This window comes from Triticum urartu, chromosome 1 (assembly GCF_003073215.2).
Source record: "Triticum urartu cultivar G1812 chromosome 1, Tu2.1, whole genome shotgun sequence".
In the NCBI taxonomy this organism is placed as follows: Eukaryota; Viridiplantae; Streptophyta; class Magnoliopsida; order Poales; family Poaceae; genus Triticum; species Triticum urartu.
In genome coordinates this window covers 208,888,478-208,909,947 of record NC_053022.1, presented here as the reverse complement: position 1 = coordinate 208,909,947, position 21,470 = coordinate 208,888,478, and positions in this window count along the sequence as shown.

The following is a 21,470-nucleotide window of genomic DNA, read 5'->3' as shown; positions in this document are numbered from 1 at the left end:
ACCCCACCGATGGCCAGGCCATCCCTCCACTCCTCTGCACCTCCTTTTTTTTCTGCCGACTGCAGGCCCAGCCCGCACCCGAACCAGTCAAGTTTCCTACTCCTCTCCGTCTGCGACTCCACTATCGTGTCTTCCCCATCTCCGGGGCGTTCTCGTCTGGGGCTTCGCAATCGTGGAGAGGCTGACAGTGGGGATGCACCACGCCCATGGACGCATGCATGCAACTGCATCCTTTTTACCCTAAAAATAATGTTTTCTCCCCCTGACAGCTGGGACCCACTAGCTACATCTTTGCACGCATGGAAGTGCGTCCTTATTAAGGGCAAACAAAAGATTGGTCCCCCTGACAGCTGGGACCCACCAGTTGTATCTTCACATGCCAGGAAATGCGTCCTTATCCTCCCTGACAGCTGGGACCCACCCGGTCGAAGCATACGTAGCGTTGTCTGTGTACATACTGGTCAATCAGTCTGTCTGCCATGATGAACCGTGGCCGAGTAAGGAGCGGTAGCAGTTCGTGCAGTCTAGTCCAAACCGTGTACACGTACGTACAACCAGATGCCAAAAAAATACGACCATGTACGTACATACGGGCGGGGTCTCGAACGCGTACTCGTGCATACGTACAGACAGGGATCGTGTACATGGATAGGCCACGAACGACAGCAACGGAATCCTGTTCATCGGAAGCCAGCCGGCTGGGTCGGAACGGAGAAACTGCATCATGTTCATGGGGAGGCAACGGAATGCATCGTGTTCATCGGGAGGCAACGGAATACGTCATGTTCATCGGGAGCCAACCGGCTCGGACAGAACAACCGAAACGAGGTCTGGCATACCGCAGAACGGAGGAGACAGGCCTTCTTTTCAACTGTGTACGGTCAAAATGGGGTCCTATTCATCAGGAAGGGTCTCGCGTACCACAAAACGGAGGAAACATACTTGGGTTCGACCGCGTACGGACGAAACAGGGTCCTGTTGATCGGGAGGGGTGTGGCGTACTGCAAAATGGATGAAACAGACTTGTGTTGGAGCGCCTACGATTGAAACGAGGTCCTGTTCATCGGCAGGGGTGTGGCGTACCGCAGAACAGGACTCCACGGGCTACTGTTCATCCACCGTCGACTTCCTCCAGCCTCCACCTGGTACTATTTATCCACTGTCAACTTCCTCTAGCCTCCACCAACTATTGTTCATCCACGGGGTCATGTTAATCCAGCCTCCATCGGCTACTAATCATCCAGCCCTCCACGGGGTCCTGTTCATCCAGCTTCCACCGGCTCTTGTTCAACCAGCCCTCCATGGGGTCCTATTCAACCAGCTCTACACGGGGTCCTGTTCAACCAGGCCTCCACGTACGGGGTCCCTCCACCGGCTACTGTTCATCCACCCCACCTCCTCGATCGGGGTCCTATTCATCCAGTAGCAACGGCCTCTACTACCACGGGATCATGTTCATCCAACCCCCACCGGGAACTATTCATCAAGAGGCAGCTTCGATCGACTTCAGTTAGTAGCAGTAGTGAAGGAATCACTCGGGTTCAGTTAACATCGAGGGATTGATTGGGGTTCAGTAACATAGCTAGTGCAATCGCTCGGGTTCAGTTAGAGCCCGACGCCTCGCTCGGTTTCAGTTAGAGCGCAATGCCTCGCACACATGCGCGTATGTGTACAAGAGAAACGCGCAAACCTCCATGCATCGCTCAGCCCCGACCACCCACCGTAACCGGGAACTCCCCGAAATTTTCCTCGCCCTCGCTTCTACCATGATTTTTCTATCATGGACGGCCCAAAGAATGTCATGCAAGTGCGTCTCCGACCTACCTAGGACGAAAAGCCCATTTTCTATCATGATTTTTTGTCATAGAAGTAGCAGCCCACCACATCTATGATGATCCCGGGTTTTTTCACAATTATCGTCATAGAAGTGTCATAAGCATGACATAATTTTTTTTGTTCGGCCCATAATGTCACGGATGTGTCTTTTTTTGGTAGTGTGCATTCCGAAACCATTCCGGAGACCAAACAACATCGTCCTATATATCGATCTTTACCTCTAGACCATTTCAAAGCTCCTCATCATGTCCGTGATTAGATCCAGGGCACCGAACAACATTCGGTCACCACAACACATAAATCATATAATACCAAATCGACATCGAACGTTAAGCGTGGGGACCCTATGGGTTCGAGAACTATGTAGACATGACCGAGATACGTCTCCGGTCAATAACCAATAGCAGAACCTGGATGCCTATATTGGCTCCTACATATTCTACGAAGATCTTTAGCGGTCGAACCGTAATGACAACATACGTGATTCGCTTTGTCCATCGGTATGTTTCTTGCCCGAGACTCAATCGTCGGTATCTTCATACCTAGTTCAATATCCTTAGTGGCAAGTCTCTTTACTCATTCCGTAATACATCACCTTTTGACTAACTCCTTAGTCGTTTGCTTGCAAGCTTATGATGTGTATTACCGAGAGGTCCAGAGATACCTCTCCGATACTTGGAGTGACAAATCCTAATCTCGATCTATGCCAACTCAACAAACACCTTTGGAGATACGTGTAGAGAATCTTTATAGTCACCCAGTTACAAGTGACATTTGATAGCACACAAGGCATTCCTCTTATATCTGGGAGCTACATAATCTCATAGTCGAAGGAATATGTATTTAACACGAAGAAAGCAATAGCAATAAAACTGAACGATCATTATGCTAAGCTGATGGATTTGTCTTGTCCATCACATCATTCTGCTAATGATGTGATCTCGTTATCAAATGACAACTCATGTCAGTGGTTAGGAAACCTTAACCATCATTGAGCAATGAGCTAGTCTAGTAGAGGCTTATTAGGGACACACTATTTGTTTATGTATTCACACATGTATTAAGGTTTCCGATCAATAAAATTCTAGAATGAATAATAAACCTTTATCATGAATAAGGAAATGTAAAATAAGAACTTTATTATTGCCTCTAGGGCATATTTCCTTCAATCTCCCACCTGCACTAGAGTCAATAATTTAGTAAATATCACCTTATGATTAACACCAATAGTTCACATCGCCATGTGATTAACACCCATAGTTCACATCGCCATGCGACCAACACCCAAAGGGTTTACTAGAGTCAATAATCGAGTTCACATCGCCATGTGATTAACACCCAAAGAGTGCTAAGGTGTGATCATGTTTTTCTTGTGAGAGAGGTTTAGTCGATGGGTCTGTCACATTCAAATCTATATGTATTTTGCAAATTTCTATGTCTACAATGCTCTGCATGGAGCTACTCTAGCATGAATAATAAACCTTTATCATGAATAAGGAAATATAAAATAACAACTTTATTATTGCTTCTAGGGCATATTTCCTTCAGGGGTGGAGCCCCCATCCCATCTTTGCCTTCTCGTCTCTTTGTCTTCGACCCTTGTCGCAACAGCCATGGTGCCCGTGAGGTGGTTCACCACCGCCGAGAAGGGCAAGGCACCATAGGAGGGGCCGGAGCAACCGCAGCCCAAGAGGGGGCTCAGCCGCCCCTGCACGTCTGCCTCTACGCCCGCAGCATCATCTCGGGGGTGCGGGCGCCCTCCATTGGTGGTCCGCATCGGCTCCGGCAGCTGAGGGAAGAACCCCACCCATGGAAGCGGCCGTGGGGGCTGAGGCGACCGTGGCCGAGGGAGGAATGGGGCAGCCACCCGACCTCATCGACCGTGGTCCCAGTCCGCCGACATAGCCCGTGAGTTGGTCGTGTGGATGGAGAGTCTGCCCTGCACTTGGCTTCAGCTCCCGGCTCCTTTGTGGTGGAGATGGCGGCGAACGGGCCTGTTTGGCTATCACTGCAGCCTAACGGCTGCTGCAACTGGTCCTCGTGGGCAGAGGTTGAGGTCACTCCTTCCAGCTATGTTTACCTGACTCGGGGGTGGCAGTCGTCCGCTACGCCTACGGCCTGAAGGGGAGGCACACCGTCAACTTCATGCTTGACGGGGCGATGATGCTCTTCGTCAAGATCTTTAGGGAAGCTGACGGATGCCTGGGATGCTGCCCGGAGAGCGATGGCAGCAGCAGGACCACCTCTCCTCTGACGACGATGGCCGCTGCGGCGGCGCCGACGTCCTTGGTGGTGAACTTGCCCTTGGTGACGGGCGTGGCGCTTCAAGCAGTGACGACACTTCCTCTGGAGGAAGCGAGAGTGACGATGACTATGATGAGCCGCCGCGCAGCCACGCCAAGGTGGAGGACGACTCCAATTAGGCGCCTGCGGCGTTGCATCCTTAGGAGCGGCAACCTCCAGGAGGAAGTTTCTTATTATTTCCTGCATCGAAAACATCAAGGGCCCCATGGGGGCGTGTGAGCAACCGCCATGCTTGCGCCTTTACCTTATTGCTTTCAGCTCGTGTTTTCAGTCATGATGGCGTCTCTCATCTATGTTCGAGCTCTTTTTATTTATGATAGCTTAGTGCTCTACATCACTGGGACCCAGTCCCCAAGCAAGCCTCAACCATCGCTGGTATGCCAGGTCACGATGCCTTGGGCAAGGCTAGGAGGTGAGGGGCTCGAGGTCTATTAAGAGCTCCTAAGGCGCGATGCTCACGAGGTCCCCCTTGACATGCAAGCAGCTTTTGAGAGAGAAAGGGTCTTTGCTCATACGAGATCGCGAAGGTAATGCGGGTTATTATTAAGAGACTCACGCATGACTCCAAGACAATGACTTAGCTTGTGGGGTAGATCGAGGCATTCGCGGCATGCGGGTGATTTTCGCGGCATGAGGGTGCGCTTCCTTGGAGTTCTGGTTCCCTGTGCACCACTTTCCTATGATGGGTCAGCACAAGTCCCGCTAAGGGCATATAAAGCATCGGCATCCTTTGCGTTGCAACTGAAGTAAATTTAGCTGAACTGTGACCCTCTAGCCATATATCCTCGCGAGGTCTGCATCTCTTTTCCTCGCTTGTCAAGGTGCTCCATGTTATTGGGACCCGACTCTCGAGTGAGGCTCAGGTGCCGCTGGTATGTTAAGTCGCGATGCTTGGGACAAGGCTAGGGGGTGAGGGCCTGAGAGCCAGTAGGAACTCCTGAGGCGCGATGCTCTAGGGTTCCCCTTTTAACGTGCTAGATAGTTGCGTGAAAAGGAAATGCATTTCTCGCGAAGGTCATAGGGGGAGGCGTCTTAGTCGGTAGTGGCACAGTGTAGGGTGGTTGTACTTAGCTTTTTGCCGGCAATACGGTCATTCCTCCAGAGCCGGCCCTTAGGTAGCAAGGCGTCACCAAGGCACCATCTGAATGCCTGTCTTTGTAAGTTCCCGCCTATTGACTGATTACAAGGTACTAAAGGCGGTGCGCGCTTTATGATCTGTTCATGAGTGTTCTATGAGAAGATAAGGCACTAAGGACCTGGTGAGGTGACGTGCACGGGGCCGGCCCACGAGCCAGAGCTTAGTCGCTTAGATTTATCAACGCTGCAGGGACGAACCCGAGCATAGACGTTGTGCTGATAGCTCCCTCTCATGGGAAGATCATGGGGAGAGTTGGTAGCGCCCGAAGCCCCCGGGGCGATGTGGTACTGAACGCAGGTTTGATAGTCATAGCAACTCATGAACGCATAATTGTTTCTTAATACATGAGAAAAACGATGCAGTTCTAGGGACGGGTCCTGATAGCCTGAGGATAATGCAGCCTGAGGGGCGCCCTCAATTGAACAGACCAAAAGGTCACCTGGTGTCGGCATCCTGGGAACGGGGGTCCCCAGACATGCCTGTTTGCGGCCCACGACGTGGCTCTAACTGCGGCCCTGTACGGCCCATCTTCACCAGCAAACACTCAAGACCCTCGCGAGGGGCCAAGCCTCGCGAGGCGGACGACGTAAGACCTCCTCGGGGGCGGCCTCACCAGGCTGGCTCCCGAGGGGCAGAGAGATCAAGGCAAGGCACACCTCACGAGGTTCCTGTGATGCAAGCCATGACGATCAAGGCCAGCCGGGCGCCAGCGCGCGCAGTGTCCCCGTTTCCTCTTTGGTGCCAAAAAGGCAAGCGCAGGCCCAGAGTCCCGAGGCATCAAGCAAAGGTTTCCATGTCGGTGCAACAAGACCAAGACCAACAGGACGGCAGAATGGAGGTCACCATGGAGCCCAGGACAACGTCATCACCAGAGCCTTTGACAGGCGAAGACCATCTTTTGTCATGATAGCTTGTACTAGCTATCCCCCTTCAAATTGGCCGTTGTAGGATCCCTTCCCGACTAATATTTGGGAAGAGGATCCGGGCCTCTATAAATAGGGCTAGCCACCACCGCAGCCAGGGATCGGCTCATCAAGAGACGAAATGATCTCATCTTGGACCGGATCCATTCCACCAAGGCCACCACACAAATTCACCAAGCACAAGAGCACCTCTCCTCAGGAGGCTGTTCTTCCCTTGTAACTGTTCATCCTCAGCCCAAGAGGAAATCCACGACACCACACTGGAGTAGGGTATTACACCACATTAGTGGCCTGAACCAGTATAAATCTTGTGTCCCTTTGTTCTACGAGTTCGACACGCTGAGCCTTGAGATCGCGGTGAGGGTGAGTGCTTGGGGGAAGAGAGATCTTCATGCGCACCCTAGTGTTTGAACCTCCAGGGTTTTGCCGGAACCCGAAATCCGACATTTGACACGCCAGGTAGGGGTGCGCTGAAGCTTTCCTTCCGTTGATCCACATTCCACTGCTCCACCACATCCATGTCGAACGCACGTCAAGCCCGCGCCGAGCGCCGGGCCACCCTCGCCGTCCGTGTCACTCAGACAACCCCTGTCGGCAGGCCTCCCCGTCGTTCTCCATCTCCTGTTGCCAACGCCGCTACCGGCCCGACAGGAAATGAGCAGCAAGCATCCTCATTGCACCCCTCCGTGCGGCGAGATGGCCGCACCACCACCCCATCCCTGACTCCTGCCGGCTCATCATCTCATGCTCGACGTGCCCACACGGACGCGCAGGCCGTGCTGCTCATGGCGCGCGAGCTCCTGCGCTACCACCCGGTCGACGACCTCTACGAGGACTGGTTGGACCGCATCGCCGAGCTCGTCAGCGTCGCTGGGAGCTCCCCTGCACCATCCCTCTCGCTGCCTCGCCCACCTCCAGCCGCGGGTGATGTAGCTCATGGAGAGCCTCCGCCGCCTCCACATCAAGACGGCGCCCTTGCCCCGAGACGCGCAGCTCACGGAGCTCCACCGCCCCCTCCGTGTCAAGACGGTGTCCTCACCCCAAGATGCACGGTCCCATGGCGTGATGCGCCACGCCGTGCGCCCAAGCACGAAGAAGGAAGCCGCCAAGAGGTTCCCCGGCTGCAAGAAAACGCTCCAGCACTCCCAGCACCACGACAAGACCGCATGCCGCCTGTGGCGGCGGTGCGCGAACATCCAGGCTAGGCCCCGCATTAGCAAAGGGCCCTCGTGGCCACCGCAGGCTGTCGCGCCTTTGCTCCCGAGCTGTGCACCGTCGTTTGGCCAGGCAAGTTCAAGGCGGATCTGCCTCCACGATATGATGGCACCCCCGACCCCGCGGAGTTCCTGCAGCTCTATGAGCTGAGCATCGAGGCTGCCAACGGCGTAGAAAAGGTCATGGCAAACTGGTTTCCCATGGCTCTCAAGGACTCATGGCTCCTGAACCTGCCCGCGGGATCGATGTCCTCCTGGGATGACATGCGCAACCACTTCATCGCCATCTTCCAGGGCACTCGCGACCACCCTCCGGCCGCGGGTGACCTGTGCCACATCAAGCAATAGCCGGGAGAGACCCTGTAGAAGTACATCCAGCGCTTCAACAGCGTCCGCCTCAAGATACCCAAGGTGACGGACGAGGACAACATCTCAGCGTTTTCCAATGGCATCCGCGACATCAAGATGAAGGAGGAGCTCGCCATCCACGAGGAGCTATGCACGACTTTGGAGCTGTTCAACATAGTGACCATGTGCGGAAGAGTTGGGGAAGGGCGTCTCTCCCTCCTCGAACTCCATGCTGCCGACCCAAAAGAAAAGAAGACCAAGGTCAAGGACGTGAAGCGCAAGGAAGTGGCCTTACTGGCGGCAGAGCCAGACACCAAGCGCGGTTGGGACCTCCTCGAGTCATCCAAGGGCGGTCGTCCGTTCTGTGCCTTCCACAACATGCGCAGCCACAACACCAACGATTGTAAAGAGCTCAGGGCCATCCGAGATGGACGCTTCGGTTGACGCCCCGAGCGCAATGACCGGGGCTATGGCCGAGGAGGAGGACGAGGCGGAGGATGCTGGGACGACCGCAGCCCTCGCCAGGAGTGGCGCGACCAGCCTCGTGAGAACCGCTGGCAAGAGCAGCCTCGTGAGGGCGCCTGGAGGGACCAGCCTCACGAGGACCGTCCTTAGGGCAATCCTGGTCTTCCTCCACTGCCACCACCACCAAGAAGGAACGACGACCACCATTAGGACAAGGGGTCTGGGGGCTTCCAAAAGCCGCGCGCCATCACTTGCATCTTGGGTGCTGCTCAGGCCCGGGCTTCCCAGCGCATCTTCAAGCAGTTCTCTCACGAGGTGAATGCAGCCCTTCCGAAGCTCGAGGCCACGCGCCCGCTCAGATGGTCCAATTACGCCATCACCTTCAGCTCGGCGGACCAGCTCAAGTGTGCGGCGACGGCCGGTGTCCTCCCGATGCTCTGTTCACCCGTCATCAGCAATGTCCAAGTCACCAAGACCCTCATCGCTGGCGGCACGGGGCTTAGTGTCCTATCCATCGAGACGTTCGACAGCCTTCAAGTGCCATACGATCAGCTTCAGCCCACCAAGCCTTTCTCAGGAGTGACCAATGGCTCAACTACCCCGATAGGGCATGTTCGCCTCCCTGTCACCTTCGGTCAGCGCGGCAACTACCACACCGAGCTCGTCGACTTCGACGTTGCTGACATCCGTCTGTCGTACAATGCCATCCTCGGGTATCTAGCTCTGGCCAAGTTCATGGAAGTGACCCCCATGGCTACAACGTCCTCAAGATGCCGGGAAGTGGCGGAATCATCACAGTCCCCTGCGAAGAAAGAGATGCGGTGTGCTCCCTCGAGCGTGCCTTCCAAGCCGCAGCAATGGAAGACTCTGACAGCAAGGGCGCGTACCCTCCTATGGCCACCCCAAGAAGAAGAAGCAGCTACTCTGCACATGGCCTCAGGGGAGCGGCGCCTTTAGCGGTGCCACATCAGGATTGGTGCCCGCACCTGGGGTGCCTCCCTCCCTCGCATAGGAAGGCGCGCCCGGTGCCCTCCTCTGCCAGGGCTCGAGGGCTCTCTTCTGGAGGTCCTCGGACCTAGCCAACATCACGAGGGAGGCGCTCGGGCACCACATGGAGGCGTGCTTCGTGGCATGTTTCCCTCAGGAGGGCATCGGGCGAGGAGCGCTGGGCACTCAGGAGTTCATCATCAAGGCCACTCAGGAGCTTCAGGAAGCAAGGGCAATACACGGCAACCGCCACCCACCAGGTGTAGCTCCCCATCCGGGCGAGGGTGGCGAGCTACGCGTCTGCATCAACATCCCAAGGCTCAACAGGGCCGCATCTCAGGAGCGCTTCTGGCCTTCGCGTGCTGGCCGGTGTAAGGGTCCAACCATAGCTAGGTTCGCATGCTGTTTGGCCTACCGAGCGTGGCACCCGCCTTCCAACACAATCTACGGAGCATCCTGGCGACCTAGGAGGCCAACCATCACACACTCCTGGCGGAGATGGAGACGGTCCTCAAGAGGCCACCTAAGCCCCCAGAGCCTCCCGACGCTCAGGGTCTTGGCGACTCATGAGGAGAGACTTCTTCAGCACGCGCCTTCAGCTACCCCAACGCTCCTTCGACAACAAAACCAGGTGACATTTTCCAAGTTCATTCAGCTAGGAGCGCCCCTCAGGCTGCATTATTCCTAGGTCACATGGGCATGTCCCTGCAGCATGTATCCTCTTGGATCTTTAGCTTACCCTGCGAGGGGCGCCCCTCAGGCTGCATCATCCCCAAGTTGCCCAGGTCCGACCCAGTGGCATGTATCGTTCTTGCATTTACCTAAGCTAGTTTTCTCTCCATGCATAAGCTATCTATGGTCATTACCTGCTTGATTGCCACCCACCGCGGGAGCCATTCACGCCGGCACGGCGCTTGTGCTCGGGTCCATCCCTGCAACGCTGACAAATCTGAGCGGTCGAGCTCTGCCTCGCGGCACGCCCGCACACGTCACTTCACCAGGCCCTCAGTGCCTTCGCCTTCTTGCGGAGCGACCAATGGCAGACCAGCAATTGTAGTGGCAATTTGTGTCCCTCCTCGCGCTAACTTGCAGGAGCCTCCTGAAGACAGCAGCAGGCGGTACCGCGGGCTCCCTCTTCTCCCATGCAATTCGCTTGCGTGTTAAAAGGGGGGCTCCTGAGCATCACGACTCAGGAGCTCTTACTGGCTCTCCAGCCCTCGCGCCCTGGCCTAGACCACGGAATCGCGACCTGGCATACCAGCGGCGGCTGAGCTAGCTCGAGGGCCGGGACCTGAGGACGTAGTGCACATAGAAGAGCGTGGAGGAGAGGGGGAGACTCGCATGGGCCTAACATGGCTACACTACGGCCGTGGACACACGAGTCTGGCGCAATGCAAGGAACCAACTCTGGACTGCCAAGATAAGTTTCGCACCCGGGTCGACCGAGCACTACGACATAAGATTCCTATCTCTCGTAGCCTTGGAGCGGCAAAGTCACGTCCCTTTCCTACCTCTCAGTGGCTGCTTGCGCGCTAAAGGGGACCTCTTGAGCATCGCGCCTCAGGAGCGCTTACTGGACCTCGGGCTCCTCACCTCGTGGCCTTGACCATGGCATCGCGACCTGGCATACCAGCGACGGCTGCAGCCTGCCTGGGGACCGGGACCTGTCGGCGTAGAGCACCAAGCTGCCATGGGGTTGGAATGGAGAGACTAAGCCGAAACAGGACATGCGTTCACAAATTTTCATTATAAGAATAATAACAACAAAAGCATTACGGACCCTTTACACGCCCCCATGGGGTCCATTTTGATTCCTCGCAGGGAGCAAAAGAAGGAAGTTTCTAGGGGCCCTATCTACATGCACCAAACACCGCCGACGCCATCATCAACAGTGGGCCAAGGGAGGCCGGCGCCAACCCCATCCAGATCAGCGACGGCGGCGGCCGGACGCCGCGTCCTTACTCCAGGCGTGGCGAGTGTTCGGGGGCACGTAGCTGTCGTCGCTCATCTCCGGAGTCTCGTCGGGCTCGGGAGAATCGCTGGACCACTAGGAGTCACCACTTGTACTGGAGGCGCTGCTGGTGAAGCCAGCGGCAAGCTCGGTGTTGGCCGCTGCATCGTCCTGATGACCCCCTTCAGGGCAGCACTCCAAGCGGTGGCCTTCCTCGTCAAAGACCTTGAAGAACATCATGGATGGGCCGTCGTACTCAAAGTGGATGGCGAGGGCGCCTTCCGCATGGCAGACTCGAGCGACCTCGCCCCAGCCACGGGTCATGAAGATCTTCCCTGGGGAGATGGCTTCGACCTCCGCTCCAGTCGCCGGGGCGTCGCAGATGGCGTGTTACAGCCAAAGCTTGAGTGGGCCCCTCGGCGGCATCTCGACGGCGAAGAACTGTGGGAAGCGAATCCAAGTGCGCGAAGGCATCGCTGCCCACATCATGAGTTCGTGCAAGGAGTCCGCGGCGTGGGCTCCTGGGGCAGCGACATGTGTCACCACGGCGCAGCGACCACGGCCACGGCGTGGGTGGCGTCGTTCGTCGCCTCTCCCTTTGGAGCCCTCGGCTCGGGCATGCAAGGGTAGCGGATACCCGGGAGGTGGCCGCTCGCACCAAGGCCTCGACACCTCTGGCCTCACAACTATGTCGCGACGATGGGACAACCTCTTCTTCGGTGGAAGTGGCTCAGGCTCGTCGAGGGGGTTTTCCCCTTCCTGCGGCTGAGAACCTCCGTATCGACGCCATGGTTGTCGCTGCTAGTGATGGAGCAAGGAAGAAGAAGAAGAAGGAGGAGCGAAGGAAGAGATGTGTGGCGGGGGCTCCACTCCCCCTCTTCGCATTTATAGCCAAGAGGAGGCCAACCGCCGGCCTCCACGATCTAAGGTAATAATGACCTTTTTTCTGCATGCAGCAGGGACTCGTCAAGTCGGGAAGTTGCCGAGGCTACGTGGGGAAGCGGAGACGCCCACGTCTCATCAATCGCCACATGCCAACCGAGGCCGCAGGCTGTTGGGGCCTCTGGCACTCCGCACATGCTCTTTGGCTTTGCCTCGTTGCCAAGTCCGAGTGCGCCTTGGGCCCGCGGGCTACTGTCGGCGTCCTGGGAACGGGGGTCCCCAGACTTGCCTGCCTGTGGCTCACGGCGTGGCTCCACCAGCGGCCCTGTACGACCCATCTTCGAGGGCGGCCTCACCAGGCTAGCTCACGAGGGGTAGAGAGATCAAGGCAAGGGACACCTCACGAGGTTCCTGTGATGCAAGCCATGACGACCAAGGCCAGGCGGGGGCTGATAACCCACAAGTATAGGTGATCAATTGTAGCCTCTTTCGATAAGTAAGAGTGTCGAACCCAACGAGGAGCTAAATGTAGAACAAATATTCCCTCGAGTTCTATCGACCACCGATACAACTCTACGCACGCTTAACATTCGCTTTACCTAGAACAAGTATGAAACTAGAAGTACTTTGTAGGTGTTTTTGGATAGGTTTGCAAGATAACAAAGACTGCGTAAATAAGAAGTAGGGGCTGTTTTAGGGAAAGAAGCAATAAAGTTAGTATATCGAGTGTGGAAAAGTGGTGGTAGGAGTTTCCAAATTGTCTCTAAGCAATTGCCTACTTTACTAGACCGATAACAAGTTTTAAGTGGGAGAGGCCATTACTACCATGTCATCCCTGACTTGGAATTCAATGCACTTATGATTGGAACTATTAGCAAGCATCCGCAACTACTAACGTTCATTAAGGTAAAACCCAACCGTACCATTAAGATATATTGGTCCCCCTTAAATCCTGTATGCATCAATTTCTGTGCTAGGTTGAAGCTTTTGTCACTCTTGCCCTCCAGTACATAGTCCTATCAACATACAACTAACACTATGGTGTGATCCATGCGCGCGCTCATATGATGGGAACCAAAGGACAACAACATAACCACAAGAAAAATAAAACCAATCATAGCAATTCACCAATCACTGGTAGGACAACGAAAATCTACTCACACATCATTGGATAATAATATGAAGCATAAAGCACCATGTTCATGTGGAGGGTACAACAGGTTGCGGGAGAGTGGAACGCTGTAGATAGAGGGGGGAAGGTGATGGAGATGGTGGTGAAGATGGCGGAGGTGTTGGTGTAGATTGCGGTGATGATGATGGAGGTGATGTTCATGGAGATCTGTAACTCGGATTGGGCTGAAATTTTAACACAATCTCTATCCTCATATTAGCTTTCTTGCGGCGAAAGAAGGGTATCAACCGCCTTACGGGGTGGCCACGAGGTACCAGGGCGCGCTTGACCCCCTGGGGCGTGCCCCCCTGCCTCGTGCCCCCCTCAGGCATTGTCTCGCGCTGATTCTTCTTCCCAAAAATCACATATATTCCAAAAAAATCTCCGTCAGTTTTTATCCCGTTTGGACTCCATTTGATATGGATTTACTACGAAACGAAAAACATGCAACAAACAGGAACTGACACTGGGCACTGGATCAATATGATAGTCCCAAAAATAGTATAAAAAGTTGCCAAAAGTATATCAAAGTTGTATAATATTGGCATGGAACAATCAAAAATTATAGATACGATGGAGACATATCAGCATCCCGAAGCTTAATTCCTGCTCGTCCTCGAGTAGGTAAATGATAAAAAAGATAATTTTTGATGTGGAATTCTACCTAGCATAATCTTTATCATGTAATCTAATCATGGCATGAATATTAAGACACGAGTGATTCAAGGCAATAGTCTATCATTTGACATTAAGACAATACTACTTTGAGCATACTAATAAAGCAATCATGTCTTTTCAAAATAACAAGGCCAAAGAAAGTTATCCCTACAAAATCATATGGTCTGGCTATGCTCCATCTTCACCACAGAAAATATTCAAATCATGCACAACCCCGATGACAAGCCAAGCAATTGTTTCATACTTTTGACGTTGTCAAACCGTTTCAACTTTCACACAATACATGAGCGTGAGCCATGGATATAGCACTATAGGTGGAATCGAATATGATGGTGGAGGTTATGTGGAGAAGACAAAAAAGGAGAAAGTCTCACATTGACGTGGCTAATCAACGGGCTATGGAGATGCCCATCAATTGATGTCAATGTGAGGAGTAGGGATTGCCATGCAACGGATGCACTAGAGCTATAAGTATATGAAAGCTCAAACTGAGACTAAGTGGATGTGCATCCAACTTGCTTGCTCATGAAGACCTCGGTCATTCGAGGAAGCCCATCATCGGAATATACAAGTCATGTTCTATAATGAAAATTCCCACTAGTATATGAAAGTGATAACTCAATGGGACTCTCTATATGAAGAACATGGTGCTACTTTGAAGCACAAGTGTGGTAAAAGGATAGTAACATTGTCCCTTCTCTCTTTTTCCCTCATTTTTTTGTTTTTTTGGTGGGCTTCTTTGGCCTCTTTTTTTATTTGGGCTTCTTTGGCCTCTTTTATTTTGATAACCTCACATGGGACAATGTTCTAATAATTATGATCATCACACTTTTATTTACTTACAACTCAATATTACAACTCGATACTAGAACAAAGATATGACTCTATATGAATGCCTCCGGCGGTGTACCGGGATGTGCAATTATCTAGCGTAGCAATGACATCAAAAAACAGAGAAGCCATGAAAACATCATGCTAGCTATATTACGATCATGCAAAGCAATATGACAATAAATGCTCAAGTCATGTATATGATGATGATGGAAGTTGCATGGCAATATATCTCAGAATGGCCATGGAAATGCCATGATAGGTAGGTATGGTGGCTGTTTTGAGGAAGATATAAGGAGGCCTATGTGTGATAGAGCGTATCGTATCACGGGGTTTGGATGCACCGGCGAAGTTTGCACCAACTCTCGAGGTGAGAAAGGGCAATGCAGGGTGCCGAAGAGGCTAGCAATGATGGAAGGGTGAGAGTGCGTATAATCCATGGACTCAACATTAGTCATAAAGAACTCACATACTTATTGCAAAAATCTATTAGTCATCGAAACAAAGTACTACGCGCATGCTCCTAGGGGGATAGATTGGTAGGAAAAGACCATCGCTCGTCCCCGACCGCCACTCATAAGGAAGACAATCAATAAATACCTCATGCTCCGACTTCATCACATAATAGTTCACCATACGTGCATGCTACGGGAATCACAAACTTCAACACAAGTATTTCTACAATCCACAACTACCCACTAGCATGACTCTAATTTCACCATCTTTATATCACAAAACTATTGCAAGGAATCAAACATATCATATTCGGTGATCTACCAGTTTTATGTAGGATTTTATGACTAACCATGTGAATGACCAGTTCATGTCATCTCTCTAAATAGATATATGTGAAGCAAGAGATTTTAATCCTTTCTATAAAAGATATGCCCATGCTCTAACAAATATAAGTGAAGCAAAAGAGCATTCTACAAATGGCGGTTTTCTATGTGAAGAGAAACAGGCAATCCAAACTTCAAAAGATATAAGTGAAGCACATGAAGCATTCTATAAAGCCATACTCAAAAGGTATAAGTGAAGTGCAATGATCATTCTATAAATCAACCATGGACTATATCATACCAGCATGGTGCATCAAAGACAAGTGGAATCTAAATGCAAAAGACGCTCCAAGATTTGCACACATCGCATGAACGAAACGAATCCGAAAACATACCGATATTTGTTGAAGAAAGATGGGATGCCTTGCGGGGCATCCCCAAGCTTAGAAGCTTGAGTCTCCTTGAATATTTACTTGGGGTGCCTTGGGAATCCCCAAGCTTGAGCTCTTGCCTCTCCTTCTCCTCACATCGAGACATCCTCGATCTTCGAACGCTTCATCCACACAAAACTCAACAGAAAGATCGGTAAGATCCGTTAGTATAATAAACCAAATCACCACTGTAAGTACTGTTGCAAACCAATACATTTTTTGCATTATACATACTATAATATAACTTTTCAACGGCTTAATCCACTGATAGGAATTGATATTTTCATCAAAACAAGCAAACTATGCATCAAAAACAGAATCTGTCTTAAACAGGACAGTCTGTAGCAATCTGAACATTTACCATATCTGTGGTACTCCAAAATTCTGACAAAATTAGGAAAAATAAACAATTTGTATAGAAAGACAGTGCAAGAGCCGTTTGACGTTCCAGCAAAAAATGTAAAATCACGCACTACAACCAAAGTTCCTGTCCTGCACCGTACAAACCAACAAGCAATCTAAAACATCCTAAAGGCAAACCTTGGCACATTATTTTTGTAATACAATGGAATTGTTCAATGGGATAATTATTTTTGTTGAAAAGTTTCTATAATCAAGATTCACAAAGTTTCCGTGAGCATGAACAAAGTTCAAGGAGCTCCCCCACTTCAACAATGCTTGTCTCTCTCACTTTCACTTTCCTTTTTGAAAAAGTTTTGGGTTCCCCTCTTTATTTATTTTTTTGCTTTTAAACTATATGAAAGCACTCAACAGAAATAAATGACTCTCTAAAACTTCCGGGTTGTCTCCCTGGCAGCGCTTTCTTCAAAGCCATTAAGCTAAGCATAAAGTGCTCAAGTAATGAATCCACCCGGATCCCAAGGTATATCAAAGCCAATTTGAATCAACAATGATTTGTAATTTAGTAGTGAGCACAAAGTAACATATATCAAGCAATGACGAAGTCTAACTCTCTTCCTATGCATCGGCATGTCATACAAGAACAATTCATGCACATCAAGTAAAGGCCAATACATAGCATAAGCAGTTTCTTGCAATTTTTTCGTGTTGGAAACATAAAGATGCGAGGATGTAGTTCCTCTCTCATAATAATTGCAAGTAGGAGCAGCAAGCACATGCATATTATATCTATCAAAATCATCATGTGTAATAGTAAAACGCAACCCATCAATATAATCCTTAATAAGGGTAAACTTCTCCGATATAGTGTAGTTGGGAGAATTCAAAAAGATAATAGGACTATCATGCATGGGTGCAATAGCAACAATTTCATGTTTAACATAAGGAACTATAGCAAGTTCATCTCCATAAGCATAATTCATATTGGCATCTTAGCCACTAGCATAGCAAGCATCATCAAAAAGGGGTATTTCAAAAGAATCATCGGGATCATAACAATCATCATAGCATTCATCCTTCAGTAAGCACGAAGGGAAATTAAACACTGTATGGGATAAAGAGTTACTCTCATTATAAGCTGGGCACATGTGATCAATCCGCTCTTCCTCCTTTTGTTTTTCGCTCTCCTCTTCATATTTTTCATCCAATGAGCTCACAATGTCATTAATTTCCTCTTCCATAGACTCCTGCAAAATATTAGTCTCTTCTTGGACAGCAGAGAGTCTATCAATAAAATCATCAATATCGGAATTGAATTCACAATTCTCATAGAAATATTTAAATATAGCAAAATTTTCAGGCCTGTAAATAACATCATCAAGATTTTCACACTCTCTAAACAAAGATTCAATTTCATAAGCACCCACAAAAGCAACAAATTCTTCTATTTGTTCCACATCATAGTAATCATATATACCATTAATATAAGATGCCAAGGTTTTATCATCATTAAATTTGCATGAAAAGGGAAGGTGTGGAGCCTTCATCCTAGAGCAACAAGTATAGTCATATCTCAAGCATAGTTCCCGAGCATACCAATGCAACATATGAATTTGATCCCATAATAATTTCCCATTTTGAGTCAAGCGACAATCCCTAAAGTATTCACGTTGATCCAACATGTCTCCCATTACATAATTGAATGGGGTTTTCTCAGGCTTATCAAAGTAGTACATAATATTTTTCACATAACCAGCATTGTGGGTTTTAGGAGGTTCCCCATCTCCATGAGTAGCAGGCACACCTAATTTTTTGGTATTTCATGTTCCATATCCATAACTAAAGATAGAGAACAACTTAGAACAGCATATAAAAATTACTTAGTGATAAAGCAAACAAGCACACACGAGAATATTCACCCCACGCTATTGCTCCCCGGCAACGGCACCAGAAAAAGGTCTTGATAACCCACAAGTATAGGGGATCAATTGTAGCCTCTTTCGATAAGTAAGAGTGTCGAACCCAACAAGGAGCTAAAGGCAGAACAAATATTCCCTCAAGTTCTATTGACCACCGATACAACTCTACGCACGCTTAACGTTCGCTTTACCTAGAACAAGTATGAAACTAGAAGTACTTTGTAGGTGTTTTTGGATAGGTTTGCAAGATAATAAAGAGTGGGTAAATAAAAAGTAGGGGCTGTTTTAGGTAAATAAGAAATAAAGTTAGTATAGCGAGTGTGGAAAAGTGGTGGTAGGAGTTGCGAAATTGTCCCTAAGCAATTGACTACTTTACTAGACCGATAGCAAGTTTTATGTGGGAGAGGCCACTGCTAGCATGTCATCCCCGACTTGGAATTCTATGCACTTATGATTGGAACTATTAGCAAGCATCCGCAACTACTAACGTTCATTAAGGTAAAACCCAACCATAACATTAAGATATATTGGTCCCCCTTCAATCCCGTATGCATCAATTTCTATGCTAGGTTGAAGCTTCTGTCACTCTTGCCCTCCAATACATAGTCCTATCAACATACAACTAACCCTATGGTGTGATCCACACGCGCGCTCATATGATGGTCACCGAAGGACGACAACATAACCAAAATCAAATTAAACCAATCATAGCAATTCACCAATCACTTGTAGGACAACGAAAATCTACTCAGACATCATAGGATGGCAACACATCATTGGATAATAATATGAAGCATAAAGCACCATGTTCAAGTAGAGGGTACAGCGGGTTGCGGGAGAGTGGACCGCTATAGATAGAGAGGGGAAGGTGATGGAGATGTTGGTGAAGATGGTGGAGGGGTTGGTGTTGATTGCATGATGATGATGGCCCCCGGTGGCGTTCCGGCGCCATCGGAAGCGAGGGGTAGAGAGCCCCTCTCCTTCTTCTTCTTCCTTGACCTTCTCCCTTGATGGGAGAAGCGTTTCCCCTCTGGTCCATGGCCTCCATGGCGGCGGAGGGGCAAGAGCCCGTCCGAGATTGGATCTGTCTCTCAGTGTATCTCTGTTTCTGCGTTCCATGATTCTGCCCTTTCACCGTTTCTTAAATTCCCAGAGATCCGTAACTCCGATTGGGCTGAAATTTTAACACGATATCTATCCGGATATTAGCTTTCTTGCAGCAAAAGAAGGGCATAAACTGCCTTACGGGGTGGCCGCGAGGGCCCAGGGCGCGCCCCCTGCCTCGTGGCCCCCTCAGGCATCGTCTCATGTTGATTCTTTTTCCCAAAAATCACATATATTCCAAAAAAATCTCCGTCAGTTTTTATCCCATTTGGACTCCGTTTGATATGGATTTATTGCGAAACAAAAACATGCAACAAACAGGAACTAGCTCTAGGCACAGGATCAATATGTTAGTCCCAAAAAATAGTATAAAAAGTTGCCAAAAGTATATGAAAGTTGTATAATATTGGCATGGAACAACCGAAAATTATAGAGACGACGGAGAAGTTTCAGGCGCCAGGTGGGCGCCAGCGCGCAGTGTCCTCATTTCCTCTTTGGTGCTGAAAAGGCAAATGTAGGTGCGGAGTCCCGAGGCATCAAGCAAAGGTTTCCATATCGGTGCAACAAGACCAAGACCAAGAGGACGGCAGGACGGAGGTCACCATGGAGCCCAGGACAGTGTGATCACCAGAGCCTTTGGCACGCGAAGACCATCCTTTGTCAGGATAGCTTGTACTAGTTGTCCCCCTTCAAATTGGCCGTTGTGGGATCCCTTCCGCCTAATATTTGGGAAGAAGACCCGGGCTTCTATAAATAGGGCTAGCCACCACCGTAGCCAGGGATCGGCTCATCGAGAGATGAAAGGATCTCATCTTGGACCATATCCATTCCACCAAGGCCACCACACAAATTCACCAAGCACAAGAGCACCTCTCCTCAGGAGGCTATTCTTCCCTTGTAACTGTTCATCCTCAGCCCAAGAGGCAATCCACCACACCACACTGGAGTAGGTTATTACACCACATCGGTGGCCCGAGCCAGTATAAATCTTGTGTCCCTTTGTTCTGCGAGTTCGACGTGCTCAGCCTTGAGATCGCGGTGAGGGTGAGTGCTTGGGGGAGGAGAGATCTTCGTGCGCACCCCAGTGTTCGAACCTCAAGGGTTATGCCAGAACCCGAAATCCTCCACCTGGTAAAGATGCTTTAGAAGCGTCGAGGAAGTCGATGGAGTGTGTCGACGAGGTTCGCTCCTCATGAGCCAGGCGGCTCCTGAGGATCAAGAGGCTGGCGAGGCACAGGGGGCTCGCGAGGGTCCTGGGCCTCCTGAGACATCACTAGCAAGCACCGGGCCTCCTGAGATGCCATTGCGCGCTATGCCAGACGCTGGTACGAGGCGCCAATGTTTAGAAGGCCAAAAGGCATGCAGACATAGTTGCAGTGGTAGCCCGCGCTTCGGCTGACGCGTGACGGCCAGACGTGTAGCCCGTCGCTCGCATCAAGGGCGGCAGATGCACCTATGGGACGTGCGGGGCGGCGCTCGCTGCGCATGGCTTGTGCTTCCTGAAGTTCCTTGATCGCCTTGGTGATGAATTCTGGCGCTCCTAGCGCCTCGCACCTCGTTCCTTGGCTGTGGGGGAGCACGTCAAAGCACGCCTTCATGTGGTGCCTGAGCACCTCCCTCGTCGCATTGGTCAGGTTTGGAGGGCCCCTGAGCCCGTCCTAAGGGAGGCGCCGGACACGCCTTCCTATGCGGGAGGAAGAGACACCCTGGAGGTAGACATGGGACCTGAGGCGCCAGTGGCGGGCTTCTTTTCCTCAGGACAACTCTTGGGGAGGAGTTGCTTCTTCTTCGTGGGGCAGCCTCCAGAGGCACGATGCTACCCTCGCCATCAGAGTTCTCGGCCGCTGCAGTGCGATAGGAATGCTCAAGGGAGCAGACCTCATCTTTCTCATTGCAGGTGATGGTGAGGACGTCATTGCACCCTAGCATCTTGAGGACGTTGTAGCCATGATGAGTGGCCACCATGAACTTGGCAAGGGCAGGGTACACCGGGATGGCGTTGTACGGGAGGCCAATGTGGGCCACGTCAAGTCTATGAGCTGGACACAGTAGTTGTCGTGCTTGCCAAAGGTGACTGGGAGGCACACCTGCCCCAGGGGAGTGGTGGAGCCGTCGGTCACCCCGGAGAATGGCCTGGTGGGCATCAGTA